The 20,080-nt window shown below is 50.0% G+C and overlaps 1 long non-coding RNA gene across 1 annotated transcript in view; it reads left to right on the top strand.

The window, feature by feature from the left end:
* The first annotated feature begins 11,426 nt into the window (after nt 1-11,426).
* LOC139082406 (uncharacterized) overlaps nt 11,427-20,080 on the top strand; it is a 40,654-nt gene continuing 32,000 nt past the window's right edge. The window contains exon 1 of the long non-coding RNA XR_011538376.1: nt 11,427-11,526. This is a non-coding gene — a long non-coding RNA (uncharacterized lncRNA). The remainder of the gene's footprint in view (nt 11,527-20,080) is intronic.

The raw sequence follows: 20,080 nt of genomic DNA, 5'->3' as shown, positions 1-20,080 counted from the left end.
GAATTTTCAAATTATTCTGTTATTTACATAGAATCAAAGAGGCTCCCTTCCCAGAAGGACTCCCCTGTAATTCTAGTGGCTACTCACGTGCATTTAACTTGACCTTTCTTTGTGCTGTATAAAAATAATTTGATTTTCTGCTGGTCTGTCCATGCAGCCACCAGAATATAATTATTCGGAAAAAAAAGTTTGTTTCATAGCCTTGTTTATCAGGTGGCACATCAGCTTTCCTGGGTAAATGAGATGGCTGAGTTTTGTTAAGCAAAGCTGTATACAATATTCGTCACACAATTATGTGGACACATTTAACATAGCTGCCAGGAAAAAAAAGACCTTCTGGGCTCAAAGCTTGCCAGCTTGCATATATACGCAAGTTAGAGGTGTCACGCTTGTCCCAGAACCTTTATGTGCTCTGAAGGCAGTGGATGCCGGAAGAGAAATCTCCACGGTCTGTGTTTATCATTGGCACCTCATGTGAGGCATTATCAATCAAGTTCAAGGACACCGAAAACATGCAGACATGTGCCTGAGCATGCACACACACACACACACACACATACATGCACACACGTGTGCACACATACACGCATGCATCCACACCACATATGTGTGTGCACACATGCACATGCGTGCGCGCACACACACACACTAATATCTGGAAATAAACATCAGGCTGGTGATTTGACCTCAGGATGTTATTGCTGGAAAGGATTTTCAAATCATCTAGGCCAACCCTTCATGTTATAGATTAGGTAACTCGCTGCAGCCCAGAGAGGGGAAGAGTCTTGCCTGCAGTTACTTAGCAAAGGGAAAGCCATCAGGGGACTTGAACCCACAGTGGCTGAATCCCATCCCAACAAGCACACAGCCAGGACAATTTTCCCTTACAGTGAAAGGCTCCGTCCAGCCTGTGCCCTCAAAGGGCTGTGCTGTCTTCCGCAGGGCCCCAGCCTTGGCCGAGAGTACCTGCTTCAGACGAGGCCAGCTGTATCACAATTCTCGTTTAATAAAATACTTACCTAAACACCTGCCCACATAAGCTCACCTGGGGTGGATGACAGAAAGGTGCCAAGGAGGACAGTGTGGGCTCAGCATGCTGTCAGCACTTGCTGACAAGTGCCTTAGTTTCCTGGAAATCAGAGAAGCTTCTTATCTTTTATTCATTCATTTATTGATTATTTTACTAAACTACCAATATTTCAGTAAGTGATATCTTTTGCACGGAAATCTATTTCATTTGCTCATGTCATATGGCCACGTTCTACCATCTTTATGTGTATTGCTTAATTATTTTAAGATTTTTTATGTAAACATCTATTGAACTCTCATCATATGGTGGACAAATTATCAATAGGTACATTTTTCTATATAATATCATTTTATTCCTACCAAAGCCCTAGGAGATGCTTATTATTGTTACTGACATTTTTCAGATGAGACACCTGCATGCATTTTGCTTCAGGTTACACAGGCAAGAAATGGCAGAGATGCAACTCACTGCCAAAGATACTGTATGGCCAGCGAAGGCGTCCTGGAGGTGGATGGCTTTTGAGTTGGACTTGGAAGTATCTGCGAAAGAAGAGAAAAGAGGATGGCAACTTCTAGAAGAGAGAGAAGAGAGACTTGCAAACACAAGCAAGGAGAAGAGTGTGTTTGTCATGGTTCTTTGTTGCAAACAACAGAACGAAACTGGCTAATTTGAGTTAAAAAAGAAATGAGAAATAGGTGTGGAAGCTGGATTGACCAGCTCATTGAGAAGCCCACCCTGAATGTGCCAGCTCACAGTCCAGTGGGAGGTGCCCTAGACTGAGAAGGGCTGGTCTCCATGGAGCAGTGGAAGAGAGCCTGGGGTCTGCAAGAGCAGGGGCACCTTCTTTGGGCCCAGCCTGTGTGCAGGGCAGGTCAGACCTGCTCACGTTGCCCGGGCCCAGCTCTAGGCACTCATTCAGCGGGGACCTCAGCCTCTGGAGAAGGGGCCCTGGCCCTGCCTGAAGGCTTCTCTGGTGGGAGGACTTGAGCTACAGCAAGTCTGAGAGGAGGAAGGATATTCCAGGGGAAGAGGGCTGGATGGGAAGAACATTCTGGTTAGACTAGGCCCTTGCACATCCAGGGGTGAGAAACAGTGTTGCACAGTGGCTGAACGAGCTGGTTATGTCCCTCACTTCCTGTCACAGCCTCTCTGTACCTCAGTTTCCTTCTTGCTAAAATGAGAATGATAGAGGTATTTGCCGATAGGGGTATTATTTAAATAGGTTTATATAAAGAACTGTCTAAAATGGTAAGAAAAGTGCCCAGTGTGCCAAAGGTTCTTAGCAAATGTTAGCTGTTATGAGTATTATCAGTATCATCACAGCTAGAAGGTAGGCCACGTGATGTGTGTGTGTGCTTGTGCACATGTGTGTGTGCGTGAGTGCATGTGTGCATCCTCAGGATGGAGGGCTACAACTGTTTCTGTGGGTCCCTAGGGTTTGGATTTAACTCTGAGACATTGAGGAGCCACAGACATTTCACTGACACACAACAGACCTGACCACATTTGTGCTTTAGAAAGTTCCCTGGGTGAAGGCCTGGGTGGTGGACTGGAAGTGGGCACGTGTAGAGGTGGGGAGGTAGTGGGAAGCGGGCCCCCACCAAGCCTGTGACAGGGACACTGGGGAGCACGACCAGTTTTGAGAGCAGTCCAGGGGTAGAGCCCACTGGTCTTGATGTCTGATTTGGTCTAGGATGTTAGTAGAGGGGAGTGGAGATGACTAGCTTTCTATTAGAACAACAGTTGCTTAGACCTAGGGTCCATCCACTAGGAGAGGAGGAAAAGGATCAGGTAGGGAGGGCAGGTGGCACGTGGTCAGGGGGTTGGTGGGGTGGCCTGGTGGACAATTGTGCCTCCAGTTATGAGACTTACTCCATTTGAGCAGCCATCTAGGGAGCAATGTCTGGCAGGCAGATGGCCCTGTGGGATGAGCAGGGAGCTTAGCAGGGAGGCCTGGGGCTGGAGAGGGAGATGGGCTGTCTACGAGTGTTTTAGACCCCAGGAGAGCATGGATGCAGTGAGCCTTAATTGGGAGCAATTTTGCTTCCCAGGGGTCATTTGGCAAAGTCTAGAGACATTTTTGATGGTCAGGACTGGTGGGTGCTACTGGCACCTAGTGGGTAGGGGCCAGGGATGCTGCTACACATCCTACCATACACACGAAAGCCCCACAGCAAAGACTAATCCAGCCTCAAATGTCAGTATGGCCCAGGTTGAGAATCCTGATGTAGAGTGAAAAGAGAAGAGCCCAAAGGTGGAGGCCAGAGAAACACCCACATTTACGGAGCGCAGGGAGCTTGAATATCTCTGCATCTCAGGGAGCGTCTCTGACACCCTGAAGGGGTTAGCTGCCCCCTGGGCTGTGATAATCACAAGCCGCAGGCCAGGATTACAGCTCTCACTGTGCATTTAACGGGGCGGGCAGAGACCTTCTTCTTTAACCTGATCCAAGATTCACCAAGGCAGGAAGCATGTCCTTGTCATTTCATTCATTCATTTGGTACTAACTCAGCACACAGACCACTGGGCCATTGGATGCTCCTGTCCCCATCAGCCCCGTTTCAACCCTGGTGCTCTCTTCCCTCCTCTCCTCACCTCTCTACTTGGTCCAGGCCACACAGACATGTCCCGATTCTGGCGACCTTTGGTGCCTTTTCTCTGTCCACACCCCAATTTATTGCTGATCTCATAAAAAGCAAAACTTGGGAGAGAGAAGATTGAGTTTGCTTCTCGCAGCAGAATTTGATTTAGGGCCAAGAAGGTGGCAATTGCTGCAGAACGGAGATCGGCTATTTCGGGAGTGCTATGAATGATTTTTTCCGTCTCCAAATGACCTTACATATATTCTGTCCCCTGCCCGCCCCTGTGCTGGGATTGATGGGGGTGCTGCGACTGGGCTCCCGTGGGCCCCCACTGCTGCTCCTAATAAATCTGTCTGATGGGCAGAAAGAGTGTGAGTACCTGGGCGGATGGACAGCTGGAGGGGCCGGCGATTTCACACCTGAGGTTTGGGGGACTTGGGTTCCATGGCGGCCTCTGTGGTAACCCATGCATGCTAACTTGATCAGATTGGGGCTATCCACTGTCACTCAAGGCTCTGCCTCCTGGGGAAGATGATCTGGCACATTGGTCAGTGGTCTTTTAGTAAACCAGGGTCTGCCTTCTTCACCCTCCCTGCCTCTCTGCATGTTTGGTCCCCACCGATGTCAACTCCCCAGCTCTTCCCACATGCAACCACTGTTCCTGCCCCAGGACACCAGAAGGTGCCCCTGTCCTGAGTCAGGAGTTCAAAGACTTGAATTTGGGTCTCAAACCACTGGCAAAGTGGTCCACTTTGAGCAAATTTCCTCTAATCTCTGAGCCTCAACTTTCTAACTGTAAAATAGGGGTGACACTAGTATAACTAACCTAAGATTATCAAGAATATCACAAGAATTTGGGTTGTGGAATCATGGGACTCAGATTTCGGTCCCAGCTCCCCTCTGGCTTAGTTCAGGGGTGTTGGGGTCATTCTTCTAGTCTTGGTTTCTCCATCTTTGATGAAGACCAAGTGAAATAGGGAGTGCATGGGCATTTTGCGATGCATAAACAATTTGAGGAAGGCTTCCCAGGAGCTTCTGCTTAGCACTTTTGGGGCTGGCTTGTTCTCTCTGCCCCAACCAGGCCTGGCCGCTGCCTGTTATCTTCCTGCCTGGGCCACTAGGCTACAGCTCTGGTGGAAATTGAGAGGGCGAGTCTCCCAGAAGGCACAGAGGTGGGTGTTTTCATAAGGAGAACATTTTGATTTGGCTGTATCAAAGTCCCCATGTCAAAATGAAAACCATTGTCCTTTATTTCCAAATAATGTGCCCCCCCCAGGAATCTTGACAATCCCTGACCACTCCCTCCTTTTCTTATCTCATCCCAGCTTCGCACCCCTTTGCTGGTCCCTACCTCAAGAGCGGAGCCAAGTGATGGCTGTGGAAAGGTGACAGATGGAGGGGTTTGGTGACAGTTGTTTCCACATCTTACTTAGTGACTATAAAAAAATAGCTGGAAATCGAATGTTTGGTTTTTAAACTAAGTCAAAATGTCTCTTTATCAAAAGGGCTGTGTCAAACAAAACATGGAATCAAAAGCAGTTACAATTTCAGGCACCTACAGGACATGCAGGGGTGGAGGTGCCACCATTATGGAGATGTGGTTCTGTCTGCATGCCTAGGAAGCTAATTCTCTAGGAACCCAGTAGGCCTCAGGTCCTGGAGGCCAGCTCCTCTTGGCCACGTGCAAGAGCAAAAGCACGGCAGATGAGATGCTCGCCCTGAGGAAGGCGGTGAGCAGGCACTGGCTGGGGTGGAGACAATCATCCTGATTCTTCAGTCAGCTACATCTCCCTCTCAGTGAGCACACGCCCGTCGACTCCCAAGATCAGATGGAAGCTCAGATGCTAGGGAGCCCAGAGAGCTTTCCAACGGACGTTTCCCTAAAGCAAATGGGCTAGAGGAACCACAAGATTGGGCTGGTCTACCTGCCTCTCATGACCTAGCGGGAGTCGAAGAGGCTGAGTGCCCTTCTCAGAGCCATAGAGCCAGTGAAGGGCCAAGATAGATGGGACTCAAGACCCTGGCTCAGCACCCACTGCTTCTCACCACAGCGCCAGCCCTGCCCCCAAGACACACACACACTCACCTTAAGTGGATTGTCTCTCTTCTCAAACTCAAAATATGTCAATTTTCACATTAAAGAAAAGATCTTCATTCTGTGGGTCTTCATGTGTGGAGAGGGCAAAGCAGCGCCTGGTGTATAAATAAGGGAGGGAGGAGGAAATGACATCAGATTTATGGTGAGCCTGCTATGTACCTGGGACTAGGCAGAGTGCTTCCCACGATTTCTGATAGGATCCTGACAACAAACACTTGTGGCACCTACCCTTGTTCCTATTTACTGATGAAGAAACCAAAGCTTAAAAAAGCCGGTCACTTTCCCAGAGTCCCTCAGAAAGTAAGAAGAACAGAGCTGGGTCTGTTGCTTCCTATGGCTGAATTTAAGATCTCTGTCCTCTGGCAACTTCCATGTTCAGGAGTTCCCTCTCCCTCCCAGTCTCTCCCTGTTCTTTCGTTCCTTCGTTCTGTGAATACTTGATGAGCAGCAGCTCTATGCCAGGTGCTATTCCAGGCACTGGGGATACAGCCGTGAACCAAAGAATGATTAAAATCCTTCTGTTTGTGGGACTCAAATCTTAATGGAGGAGCTGAGAGGGAGATGGAAGGATGGACAATAAATACAATAATAGGTTGAACTACTTGAGCTTGCTAATATTCCACCATCTTGACTTACAAAAATGGCCGTTTCATGTAGTTTAACCTAATCAGTAAAATACACAGCTGGTAATAAGTGCTACGGAGTAACATAAAGCTGAAGGGGGTGGGTTGGGGAACTCGGGTTAGAGGTGTCACCTCTACTGCTGTGCAAGGGCTCTTTCTAGCGCGCTCATAGGACCGTGCACACCTCGTCTCCCTCGAAAACTCCCAGGCTTGAGGTAGGAGCCCTAACTCCTTCTTGGGGACTCAAGGCTTCGCATGTTCCACCTCTGTCTCCCTGTCAGAACACAGCGTGCTCTGTCTGCCAGGGTAGCTGGCCCTTAAAGAAACCGCCCTTCATGCCATTGTCTGCCGGCCTTTCAGCCCAGCTGGAGCGGCAGCGCCTCAGAGTGCTTTCCTGAACCTTGCCCTCCTTCTCCCAGACACTTTTAATTGCTCCCGCCTCTGCATTCACACACCACTTTATTATAGCACTTAGAACTGCTCTTCTCTTTAGAAGATGCTGTGATTTATTCATGTGCCTCATTAATGGTCCTAATCCCAGTGGCTGGTTCAGGGCCTGGTATGCAACAAGGTTCATGGCGGGCTTGATGATAAATGAAGGAAGGAAGAAATACTGAATGGGAGCTACAGGGAGTAGAGAATCAGGAAAGATGGGGGCTTTATAGAGAGGGTCAATGAAAGCAGATCTTGGGGATGGGGGGATTGACCAAGGGAGAGGAGAGGGGAGGCTCGTGCCCTGCCTGTCCACACTTGTCCATATTTGCCCATATCTGCTCATGGCCTACCTGTCCACACCTGCCCATATCTGCCCATGTGTGGTGTGCCTATACCAGCCTGTCCACACCTGCCCACTTGTACCGCTTCCTGCCCTTCAGCCACCCTGGACTTGCTTTTCCTATGGCCTTGAAGGCTCTTGTCATTACCTCCCTCCCTGCAATCCCTAAGCACACTTGAGGAGGCCTCTCCCAGTAGCCAGACTGGGGAGGTTGGCCTGGACGAGTGCCTATAGCACCCAGCTGTATCCCGTGGGATCCTCCCTGAAGCTCTGACATCTGTCGGGCAGCAGGGCATGGTGACTGAGTTGTTGGTTTTAGGATCAGACTGCCCGTGTGTTCAAATCCTAGCTGTGACCTTGGGCAAGTTGGTTGTCTTTTCTGTCATTCCTCCATCATTTCCTCTGTGAAGTGAGAATAATAATTGTCAACCCTGTGGAGTATTAGGAAATTTGCAGGAACTAAAACACGTGGAGTGCCAGCCCAGAGCCAGGCACTTAGTAAGCTGTCAGGTGGCATTAGTTCTCATCATCGTGTCATCTCTCTTTCCCTTTGGGTGGACTCCATGAGGCGAGGGACCCTCTTGGCCTTGTTCTTTGCCTGGCACGCACATGAAAGAGCAGGCCAGTGGCTGTTGGGTGAGCGGTTCCAGGAGGGATCAGCAGGGGCAGACTTCGAGCTGGGCTGAGTGGAGAGGAGAGCAATGTGACAGGGCCAGGCAGAGGATCCAGGGTCCAGAGCACAGGGTTTTGAGAGAGGGGAGAGACTGGGGCCCTCGACTGGAAAGAAGACCAGTCTCTCTCTTGTACACATTGACAAGTGACTCTCTGCCCATCTGGGAATGAGGTTGCCAGAGAAACCAGAGATGCCCCCAGCCCAGCTTTTCTCTACGACATTATATATTCTGGGCCACATCCCTCCAGTCAACACTTCCCCCCTCACTTTACTCCTTTTCTTACTCTTCCATCATAAAAATCTCCAGATACAGGTTTTGTTCAAAGTGAATGAGGGAATAAACTCTCGGTTTCTGACAGGCCGACAAGAGAGAGAATTCTGTAATGGGAGATGTGGCCCTACCTTCTTGCCCTGTGGAGATTTGGCTGATGTTCACATCTGTCCAGGGAAGAGGGGACTGTGTTGGGGGAGAAAGAAAGGGAAGCTTCAAGGGGCTCCTGGGCCCATCTTGGGAACCTTAGTTCAGGTGGGCAGCCCGGGTGGGATCTCAGTCATTTGCTCTTGGCTAGGGGCAGGTCTTCTGGTTTGTCTACTTGGCTAACTGACAAGCTGGGTGGAACAAGCTTCATTCATTCATTCATTCACTCATTCATTCATTCATTCAATCTCCTGTTGATAATTCTTTTAGCAGTCACCAAGCATGGACCAGAGGTACCTAATTTCCATCAGTATCACCTTCTTTAAGAAGTCTTTCCACAAAGGACCAAAAATATTTGCAATTCAAGTTATGGCAAAAGATTGACTCCCCTGGTAAATAAAGAGCTCCTGCAAATCATTAAGAAAAATAAACAACCCAATAGGAATCCAGGCAAAGGATAGGAACAAATAGCTCACAAAAAGGGAGTATGAAGGACTGTAAGACCAACGACATGTGAAAATGGCTGACTCTCACTCATGATGACAGATGTGACCATGGAAATGTCACTGAGAGGCCGCCACCCTCCCCACCCCTTGATCGCTCAAGATTGCATCGATGAGGGGGTGGGACAGGTACATACTGCTGAACAGTGGCAAATGTTGTGGAGACCCATTTGACCGTCTCCCCTGGAGGGGAATTGGCAATATCTCCATACTGCCTCTATCTAGCAAACCTGCCTCCAGAAATGAGGCCCACCTCTGCATGTACGAGATTATTAGATGGTTTGCTGAAGTATTTTCTGTATGGTCAAAGATTGAAAAAAGCCTAGACATCCATCATGAGGGCATTAGCTAAATAATTTATAGTGGATTTACAGATCCAATTAAATACTCTGTAGTCACATGAGAAAAGGTAATAGGGAGCACCTTGATGCACTAATGTGCATTGGGCTCCAAGATACATTTTTTTTTTTTTAAAGATTTTATTTTTTCCTTTTTCTCCCCAAAGTCCCCCGGTACATAGCTGTATATTCTTCGTTGTGGGTCCTTCTAGTTGTGGCATGTGGGACGCTGCCTCAGCGTGGTTTGATGAGCAGTGTCATGTCCGCGCCCAGGATTCGAACCAACAAAACACTGGGCCGCCTGCAGCAGAGCGCGCGAACTTAACCATTCGGCCACGGGGCCAGCCCCTCCAAGATACATTTTTAAGTGAAAAGGGCAAGGCATTCAATGGGTTGGAATGCAGATGATACTACTATTTGTATAAAAGTGAAGAAAATGAATATATATGTACAAATAGTAGCATCATTTGCGTTATGCACAGTACAGTACTGGTAGCATGGACATGTATATTCATATACGCATATATGTATATATGCTTCCTCCCGTTTACCTCTGGAAGGAGAAAGACCTGTAAACAATGGCTGCTTCTGGGGAGCAGAGCCAAGAATTGGGAGGCTGGGGGACATGGGTAGGAAGGAGAGTTGTCAATCTTACACCCCTTGTGCCCTTTGGATTTTTTTTTTGAAGAAGATTAGCCCTGAGCTAACATCTGTGCCCATCTTCCTCTACTTTACATACCAAGTCTGCCACAGCAAGGTCCGCACCTGGGATCCAAATCGGTGAACTCCGGGCCACCTAAGCAGAGCACATGAACTTAACTGCTACACCGCTGGGCCAGCCCTGCCTTTTGGATTTTGAATTGTGTGAATGTATTACCTACTTAGAAAATAACTATCATTAACATTTTTAAAAAGAGAGAAGCAAACGAGAAGTCTTCCTTGGCCCTCTTAGCTGAGGCTGAGGTCTGGGAGTGGGTCGGGTGAGGAATGGAGGAAGTGCCTGCGCAGGTGGGCGTAATCTGGGACCAGGCAGCTACATGTGTTTGGAGCATAGTTTAGGGGAGTCTTCGTAAGAATATAGCTGATAAAACATAGGGGATGGATGAAGACAGACTTATGTGTCATATTAAAGACTTTGGATTTTATTGCAGTGAGGGGCTATTGAGGGTTTTAAGCAGGGGTGGGACATAGGTTATACTTAGGAAGAGCCCCCTGGAGGCAGTGCGGAGAGTGGACTGGGGAGAGTCAATGTGCCTGAGTCTCCACCCTGCCTTTCCTGGCATTTGCTGATTTCATCTTCAGCAATTGTGATAGGTAGGTGGAATTAACTCTATTACACATGCAGAAACTGAGGCTCAGGATAGTTGAGTAATTGGCCTAAGTTCTGGAAGCCTAGAGTCAGATTCAAACTCAAGTCCGCGAGTCTCTGGAGCCTGAGCTTTGTGTGCTCATAGATCTGAGAGCATCCCCATTCCAGCAGCCAAGCATCAGGTAAAGCATACTTTACTTCAAGTATTTAGCCAATTTAAGTCAATGGGTGCAACTGCAAAATCTTATCAGCAAGCTCCCACCAAGCTCTGGTTGCTCTCCCACCAAGCTATGGCCACAGGCCATGTGAGTCCCTCGTCTTATCCAGCGGAAGCAATGCAGCAGATTTCTTTATGGGCTGTTTTGCTCTTCTAAAGACACAGCAGAGATCAGAGGCACACTTCTTACAGGATGTAACAGGACGAGTTAGAGGGAGGTTCCCTCTAGTTGGGCTCTGGGGGAGATGCATTTAGCTCCAATCAAGCCAAGCTTCCAAATTTCCTGGTCATTTGGTTTGCATTTTCCTATCATTTCTTTGCTTGCATTTTTCTATGACTCCCATTTTGTAAATGTGAAAACTGGGACTCAAAGGGGCAGCAATTCACCTAAGGCCACCTGGTTTATCCACTGTAGAATCAGGTCTTAAACACTTGCTTTAGCACTCCAGATCTTTCTACCACAGCATGCTTCCTTTTCTGACTATTCATAAGGGTTTATTTGATTTCTCATAAAACAAACCAGTAAATGCTTGTGATTTCTTTCACAGACATTCAGTACAGAGAACCCAGATACTCCTTGTCGTGACACTAGTGTTTTCACTGTTTGTATCCAGGTCTCGGGTCTATCAGACTCTGGGCCCTGGGGTGAAATGGGTGCCCACCAGAGGCTGGACCCAGTAGCTGAGGGAGACAATGGGCAGCTCAAGAACAAGGCTGGGCCTCTGCTGTGAACACCACCACTGGCGAGTTTAATTAGGAGCTGGGGGAGGGGTGCACAGAAGAGAAGAAGGGTGCATTGTGTCTAGGGAGCTGATGAGGTCAGGCGAGGGGAGTTGGGAGGGGCCTGGGAATGAAGGATGCTCTGACTACCTCTGGGGAAGGCCCAGACTCCCAGGGAGGGTAGGTCTGCAGGTCTGTGCAGAATGCAGGCGGGACACACTGCAGTGGGACTGACTTCAGGTAGGCTGTGCCCCCTCCCTGGCTATGAATGGAAGATCTCTAGGCTCCCTCTGGGCTCCCTGGGACTTCCTTCTGACTTTTGCCAATGACTAACACCAGGGTTCCCATCTCACTTCTGCCACTAACTCACTCTGTGATCTTGGGTAAGTCCCATGGGCTTTCTGAGCCTTTATTTTTTCGTATGCAAACTGGGAGTAAATAGAGCTTGCTTTTCCTGCTTCCACATCATTTTGGGGAGGACCCACTGGATAAGTGGATGAGATCCAGTTTGGAAATTGTAAAGCACTCTTCAGGAGCACCCAACAACACTGATCACAACATACCGTCCCACCATTAATTCCACCGTCAACACCACAGCTTTACTCTGACCACTTTAAGCCTTCCTTTCTCGTGGTAATAGTAAGGTCATGTTGATTTGATTTAATTTAACTTTGCAACTGAAAATACTTTGTTATTTTTCTAATTCCAAAAGTAGTACATGTTCACTGTAAAACAGTCAAAAAACATTTTCTTTTTAAAGATTTTATTTTTTTCCTTTTTCTCCCCAAAGACCCCCGGTACATAGTTGTATATTCTTAGTTGTGGGTCCTTCTAGTTGTGGCATGTGGGACGCCGCCTCAGTGTAGCCTGTCTGCACCCAGGATTCGAACCGACGAAACACTGGGCTGCCTGCAGTGGAGTGCGCGAACTTAACCACTCGGCCACGGGGCCGGCCCCAAGAAACACTTTTTTAAAACAGAAAAAAATCAAGATTTCCAGCTTGAACATTGTCACCATGTGATTGTGGGGAAGCCCTTTCTCTTTTCTGGGTTTGCTTTCCCTGTGTAGCCATTAGATCAAAGATGACAAAGTATAACATGTACACTGCCTGGATCCTGCCCAGTGCCTGTGGCAGCCTCACCAGAGGGCCACAGCACTTTTTCCTGCAACACCTGCATGCTCTCTAGACTCCATCTCGGCACAGCCTCCCACCACGCAGAGTGGCTGGGAGAAGACATCTATTGTCCATTGATGAGCATATGAGCTCTGATCTTCTCTGACATCTTGGATGAAAGAGGCCCAGGGTTCAGGCCCTGGAGAGGAGCTTGGAGAGTTCCTGAAGTTGTCTCAGTTCAATAGGGAGTTTCCTTTTGTCTGGTTCAAGCATCTCAAGTATTGTGCAGAGATAATGGCTTCCACTGGGGAGTTCCCTGAACATTTTCAAGAAATTAAAAAAAAAAAGGAATGAGTCTTGCAAAGTCAATGGAATGTAAGCAAGTGACTTAATAAATTCACAGCCACACAAAGGCTGTGCTCCTTCTTCGTCGCAGCGTGAAACTGGGTGCGGAGAAGGTTTGAAGCACTAGCTTCCAAAGCGCGTCCAGGGGAGCGCAGGGGCCGACACGAGCAGGGGCCGACACCGGCAGGGGCCCGACACCGGCAGGGGGACGACACCGGCAGGGGGACGACAACGGCAGGGCTCCGACACTGGCAGGGGCCCGCTTCGTGGAGGCGTTGTCACGTATTTCTCACATCCCTGGAACGTGAGTTACCATAATCCCCCATTTTCCAGATGAAGAAACTGAGACCTAGAGAGCAGGGGTAAGTTATCCGAGGTCATCTGGCTTATAAGTGATAAAGCAGGGACCTGAACCCAGCTTCTGAGGCCCCCACTTTTCTGGGGAAAACACACAACTGCCCAGTGAAAGTCCCCCCATTTGGAATCTCTCTGTGGCGTAGAGGGGAAGTGTTTCCTCATCATCGATGCTGGAAAAACATCATCTTGGTGTTATCCTACTCTGCCACCATCCCTGTGTCCATTGCCTGGTTGGACGGGAGCTCTTCCCCTCTTTGACGTGCTTGCGGCTGTGAGGTGAGAACCAGGCAGCACAGGGAGCCAGCAAGGTGGGCCTGGTCCAGCCAGCTCGTGGTTCTGGCTCCTCTCTGGGCTTGTCACTTCATGAAACGATGAGGGGACCCTACTGGCAGTCCCAGCACAGTGGATAAGGGGACGGCTACGGGAGCCAGCCTACCTGGGTTCTTTCCTCAGTTTTGCCACATCTTAGTTGAACTTTGAACCTCTCTGTGCCTCAGTTTCCTCATCTGTTAAATGAGAATAATGTTATACCCTGCCTCATAGGCTTACTGTGAGGATTGAATGAAGCAACTACAACAAAGTCAGTCTCAGCAAGCACTCAGTAAGTGCTAGCTATGACAGAAAGGAATCTCAGGGCTTGGAGCCATGCAGAGAGAAGCCAGGGATGACTTGGCGGCGTGGGGTCCCTTGCAGATTTCACCATGCCACACCCAGTTGGGGTAGCAACTGATGAATAAATGAAAAGCAACAGAATATATGGGAATACATAAGGAAGCAATTTGGTTTAAAACTAATTCACCCTGACCTTGTTTTTCCAAAAGGGCCTGATGTGAGCTGTTGCACATGCATTATAGATCTGCTTTAAGTATTTACTATGTCCCAAAGACAAGAATGATGCCCTTAAAGACAGGAATGTAGCTTCCCCCATATTGGTATTTCCTTAAGGATAAGCATCTCTTCCTGGAAACTAAGGACTAATTACCGACTTGCTGCATTCACCTTGTGGCCACTGACCTGCTGACCACGGACCTGCTGTGCCAGCTAAACATCTCATGACAATAGTAAAAGAGATAATCCTGTCATATGTGATGTATGTTCTTTGTTCCAAGATGGCATATAACCACTCTGTCACTCTACTTCTTTGGTGCCCTTCCTTGGGGAAGGAAGGCCCTGGGCTATAGTCCTTAGATCTGGCTCATAATAAACTTACCCCAATTTTGATTTATAGATTGATTATGGATGATTTGCATCAACACACTTTTACCCTGGAGCTCTCTTCACAGAAGCTGCAAAGCTTCATTCTAATATTTGGCTAAAGTGCAATGACATCAGCTCCTTCTCCAGGAAGCCCTCCTGGATGGGCTGGCTGGCCTGCTCGAATTCCCTGCTGTAGGCTCCTAGCCTCTGCTGCCGATGCCACCTTTTGGCCTCAGACAAAGCAGGCACCAGCAGTGGCAGCAGCCTGGCCGGCTCAGTGGCTTTCATGAAGCTTGAGCTCCCAGGAGCCTGAGCTGGGCTGGTCTGCTTTGAATGCTATTTGCATTGCAATAGGCGAGCCTAGCCTTCAATACAGGCCCTTCTCTTTTGACAGAACAGCCTCACAATTGCCTATTGACAGGGCACCTGTTCCTGCCCCAGACATTATGCAAATGCCAGCCAGGAGCGAAGCCGCCAGCCCCCGGGCCATTGTGCATTGAACCCTGATGGCACCCTGCCAGCTCCCAGCCGGCTTTTGTTCCCTGGCTACGCTGAACACCCCCAAGGCCCCGCCTGAGGTGCCCTGAGAGGAGCCGCCTGCTGACAGCTACTTGGGTCCTTGCACCTGAAGAAAGACCCTGCGAGCGGGAGGCTCTCCCACACTGAGCCCAGGCTGGGAGCTCTGGAGGCAGCCAGGGACCGGCCCAGGCCCTTCACGCCCCTGGGGACCCCAGAGAGAGGCCTGGCAGGCGGAGGAGGGGGCAACACGGACTGTGCCATCTGGGAGAGAGGGATTATAGTAATCACTGTCACATCTGCTGAGGGCCTTCCAGCTTATAAAGCCCTCTCATGGCCGCTCGCCCTGCAAGGCACACCTGCCCCTTGAGGAGGTGGGCAGGGCAGGGCATTGTGTGCCTTTCACACAGGAAGGGACTTAAACCCCCTAGTGGGAGCTGGCTAATGCTGTACGGAGTCAAGGGCAGAGGGGGACTTAGACCCAGGGCTGTCAGCGTCTCTGCCCCCTGGCTTTTGGGTGCAGGGCTTCCCTTGTTTTCTTCCTCTTGTCTACCTGTCCTTGCTCATGGCTATGACTCCGCTGAGCCACCTTGGAATGCCCTGCACAACATGGCTCCAGCCCACCTCCTCTTTTTGGTTTCTTCATCCTCTTCTGTACTCTTGACTTCACCTTCACTCAACCCAGACTGGTTTTCCTGGGACCAGCAGCATCAGCATTACCTGGAACCTGTTAGAAATGCCAATTCCTGGACCCCAGCCAGCCCTGCTGAATCCAAAGCTCTGGGGTGAGTCTGTGTTTGAACAAGACTCCAGGTATTCTGATGCACAGGCAAGACTGAGGACAGCCGACCCAGATGGCTATTTCCAGTCTCTCCTCCATCTAAGCCTGGCTGACACTGTTTCCTCCCCCACAGCTAGGCCCCTCCTCTCCCGACCACCATGCCCAGCCTTCCTTCTAGACTTCTGCTGGTGGGCTTAGAGAACGTTACTGAGCACCTGCCTGGTCCCAAGCTCAGGGCACCCAAGAGAAGGAGGCATACCTTCAAGAAACTCAGTGGGGGCACAGCCAGCTGTGTCATTCAGTATTTCAAAGCAGAGTGAGTGGTGGAGGTCAGTGGAGATAATGGAGGGGTGCGGGGGGAGATGCAGCCTAAGACCTCAGCGGAGGCCCCTGCTGTATGTATGTGCTGCAGGCAAGGTCCATCTTGGGTGGCGACGGAGGAAGGAGGAGGAGAAGTGATGTTGGGGTCACCCGAGTGGCCCAGATGTGCAGTCATAGTCTCAATGAGCTCTCATTCCATGTGGTTAACGGCACCTTTTTGTCTAGAAGGAAGCCCATGCTCTGGGAAGCAGGATGGGTGGGGGCTGCTGAGACATCCTGGAGGTGGAGTCAGAGCACGTGAAGGCTGCTCCAGCAAGGTGCCCTTTGCAAAGGTGTCAAGAATGGAGTGTTCCCACTGTCGTGGGGCCACCTACCTGCAGCTGCAGCAGCGGAAGTCTTTGGTAGGATGGAACCCCTGCTCCCCATCCCATCCCTGTGTCCAGTCCAGCTGTCTCTGCCCCGTTTCCATGCTTCAGAAGAGCCACTAGGATGGAGAATAAGAGCAGAGGCAGGCAAAGCGTGAGCATGACCCTGGGCACTGTCCAAGCTGCTCCCTACCAGCCCTTTGGCCCTGACAATCTTTCACTCCGCGCCAAAGCGCTTTAAAGAGTTTGGCCCAAAGCGGGGAAATATGATCTCATGAGAGGCCAGAGCAAGGTTTCCAGAGCCAAGTGTTGGTCTGGTCTCACAATTTGTCTTCCTCAAGCGTTGTCAGAACACTCTTTGCCTAAAAGACAAATCTAAAAGAAAAGTAAATAAAGTCAGCCCTCTTCAAGCATCTTCCTCAGCACGGCATTCGAGGCCCTTTAGGATCTGGCCCCGCTGCCTCTCCAGCCTGCTCCTATCCTGGTTCCCCACTTTGTTATTCTATCACCCCTCCAAGGCTTGGCCAGGTGGGTCCATCTGCCTGGGGCATGGGGGCGGAGGGTGTCATTTCAACCCTCCTCCTCTCTGCACCCATCGGATTAACTTCTACTCATGTTTACAGACTCTTCTCAAGTTATCTCCTCCATTGGGAGGGCTTCCTAATCTATTCTTCTATTCAAGAAATGTTTATGAAGTACCTACCAACTGCTAGTGTCCTGGGCTTCAAGGGTAAGGTGTTGAGTGAGAAATTGCCCATCTCTCGTGGAATCCCCAGTCTAGCGGAGGAAACAGACCACTACATGATGAGGCCTGAATGAGGGTTTCAGTGGGCATGGGGAAGGAGGGCTAAGCGGAATCTGAGGGACTCTAATTGATGAGTCGTTCAGTTAGGAGGTATATGATGGAGCGGAGGGAAGTAGGAGCGAATGCCAGGTTTCCAGATGTCTATGGCAGAATTCTCCCTGAAAACTGAGAGGCAGGTTGGGGGTCAGATGGGAAGATGGAGAGTTGAGTTTTGGCTGAGCTGAGTTTGAACTATCAGTGGCACAGGCGGGAAGAGATGACCACTGGTAGCTGGTTGAGGGTCTGACCTTCAGGGAGGGTCTGTGCTGAGACTGAGCACTGGGCACCAGAGTACTGAGGTGGCAGTAGGCCTTGGGTGGACTCTCCTGTCCTCCCAGACAGAAGTCATGGCAGTGTCTGTCTTTTGGGTTCCTATCCTACATTCTCTCTCTCTTCCTAGCACTTGGCATGCTGTGTCCCAGTCTGCCGGCCCCACTGGTATTGGGAATACCTAGGAGGCAGGGGTGAATTCTGGTTTCTGGATGCCTGCTGTTTAGTGGCTTGAGGAGGCCTTGATTGCTTTGCAGCCTCACCCATGTGACTCACATCTCTACACTCATGTCTTTGAGGAAATGTCCAAGAGCAGCATTTGGAAGGAAAAGCCCCCTCCAATAAGACTTGTGCTGCCAGTGCCATGGCCCCCAGTGAATCAGCAGCAGGCTGGGACCAGAACCACCCTGAGAGGGAGATGATGTGACCCCATTTCACAGAGGAGGAAACTGAGGATCAGGAAGGAGCAGTGATGTTTTCTGATTATACTGTGATGTTAGAACAGCAACAGCACCTTAAGAGGCTGAAAGACAAAGATCTACTTTTGCAGAGTGGGGAACAGAATCCCACAGGGGAAGCCACTTGCCCAGCTCACGCAATGGAGAGTGTGTCCTGACTCCTGGGTCAGTGCCTGTTCCAGTGTACCATCCTGTCCTCCAGGATAGGTAACATCCTTGGCAGGCTTGGGTTTCCGATCACAGGAGAAACTGCCTTGTCAGGCCATGGCAGACACCAGGCCCAGACACCCAGACTGCCTGAGCATGTAATAGAATGCCCTGATTCCCACAAGGCGTTTGGGAAACATTGACTCAGGCTCTGTAATTCTTCTTGAGCATCAGCTGAGAACCTGCTGGGTGCTGGGCATGGGATGTGCTTTGGTACAAGTTATCCCAGTGAATCTTCCCAGCAACTTTCAGAAGCAAAAAACCTTCCTTCACTTTGCCAGACGAGGCAGCGGGGGTGGCCGGGGCGGGGAGAGCGGGCGGCGAGGGGCCGATGGATTAGGCTCTGCCTCCCCTCTGTCAGTGGTGAGGGAGGCAGCAGAGTTTGAGGCAGGTGCCCTCGTACCCCTTCATCTCTCCACCACGAAGCACAGGCTTCTTCTTGGTCCCTATAGCTCCTAGCTTTGAGAAGGGGACCCCTGGGATCCCTTCAACTCACAGATTTGCTCTCGAGCTCCATTGCAGGGTCTTCCCCCTTGGATTTATTTCCACCTGGCCCAGGCAAGGGGAGACAGCTTTGGACTGGGTGGCCCAGAATTACACACAGTTGGGCCACCATGTCACCCAGGGACCCCGGCCAGGTCCTTCTCCCTCCTGTGGTCTCAGTTTCCTCATGTTCTCAATGTTGAGGGTGGGCCCACTTTCTATTTGCAATAGTTGGTTTTAGCCCTGGCCAACTTCTCCCGTGTGGCAGCCGTTCACGGCTGCAGAGAATGACTTTCCCTCTGTGGGCTTTGTAGAAAGTTCCTTGGGAATTGAGATTCAGCCTTCCCCCTTCCCCAGTCACCAGCCCCTGATTTACAATCCAGATAAATTGTGTTCTCTTTGTGACTTGAGTCGAGTGGAGGATGATGGAGCAGGAGCCCCTTCCCCGGCTGTCACAAGATAAAACCGCTGGCTGAATGGGCTCTCGTATGACTCTTTGAAGGTGGCTTCAAGCCAAGAGGGGACCTGTGGGCCTTTGTCCCTTGAGGGGTGTCCCCTCCCCTTCCACAGCTTACACATTTCCACCGGCCTCGCTGCTCTCTTTCCGTGTGGATGTTCCGCTGGCTCTCCTGTGTCTTTTTAAGCCACCAATTCTCCTTGGGGGAAGGGCTCAGGCTGGGTCCACTTTGCTTTCAAATCCAGACTTAGGCATATTTATCAAGGGTCGACCATGCGCCGGGCCTGGGGTCAGCCCTCCTCACACTTTGTCTCTCTCTCTTTTTAAATCTCTCTCTTTTCACCATGAGGTTAGTTTTATCATCCATTTTACCAGAGAAGACACTGAGGCCAGTGGAGTGAAAGGAGCAGCTGGGGGCTGTGAGCTGGTGTGAGATGGAGCTGAGGCTGAGAGCAGATCTGCTGCCTTCTTCCCTTGTCATTTTGTAATTTCCTTGTACAGTGTTACCATGTTAAAACAGTGAGGGCCTGAAATGGCCTCCACGGGTGTCTGGTGGACCGCAAACTTCTTTTCAACCCCCATGGCTGAGATATCTTTTCTCAGTTCTCAGCCATTAGGAAGGTGACACTCCCAAAAAGGGACTGCAGGGAAAATGGTCCACTGTGATGGCACCAAAGCCACCCACTGCCCGAGTCTGAAGGACCCATAGTTAGGTGGAGTGTTTCATTCTGGCTATAGTGCTCACAGAATGTTCCGGAAACAGTAGAGTCTGAGTCTGGCCGGCCTGCCTGTCTGAATTTCAAACCTGGCCCTGCACATATAATTGTGGGATTCTGGGCAAGTAAATCTCTCTGTGCTTCAGTTTCCTCATCTGTCCAGCAAGGTTAATAATAGCGCCTACTCTGTAGGGTTGTTTTAAGGATTAAATAAACTTATATGCATAAAATGTGTGGCACTGGTCCTGGCACATTGTAGGTATTTGTCAGCAATAGTCATAGTGCACTGGTCTGGGAGGGGGCTGAGCGATTATTCTGGCTTTTTTTCCTCCTGCTGTGAGTCCCAGGGCCTGGGGCCCAGAT

Source organism: Equus przewalskii, chromosome 1 (genome assembly GCF_037783145.1).
Source record: "Equus przewalskii isolate Varuska chromosome 1, EquPr2, whole genome shotgun sequence".
NCBI lineage: Eukaryota > Metazoa > Chordata > Mammalia > Perissodactyla > Equidae > Equus > Equus przewalskii.
Note: the sequence above shows the minus strand (reverse complement) of the source record. Positions and strands in the feature narration are given on the sequence as shown.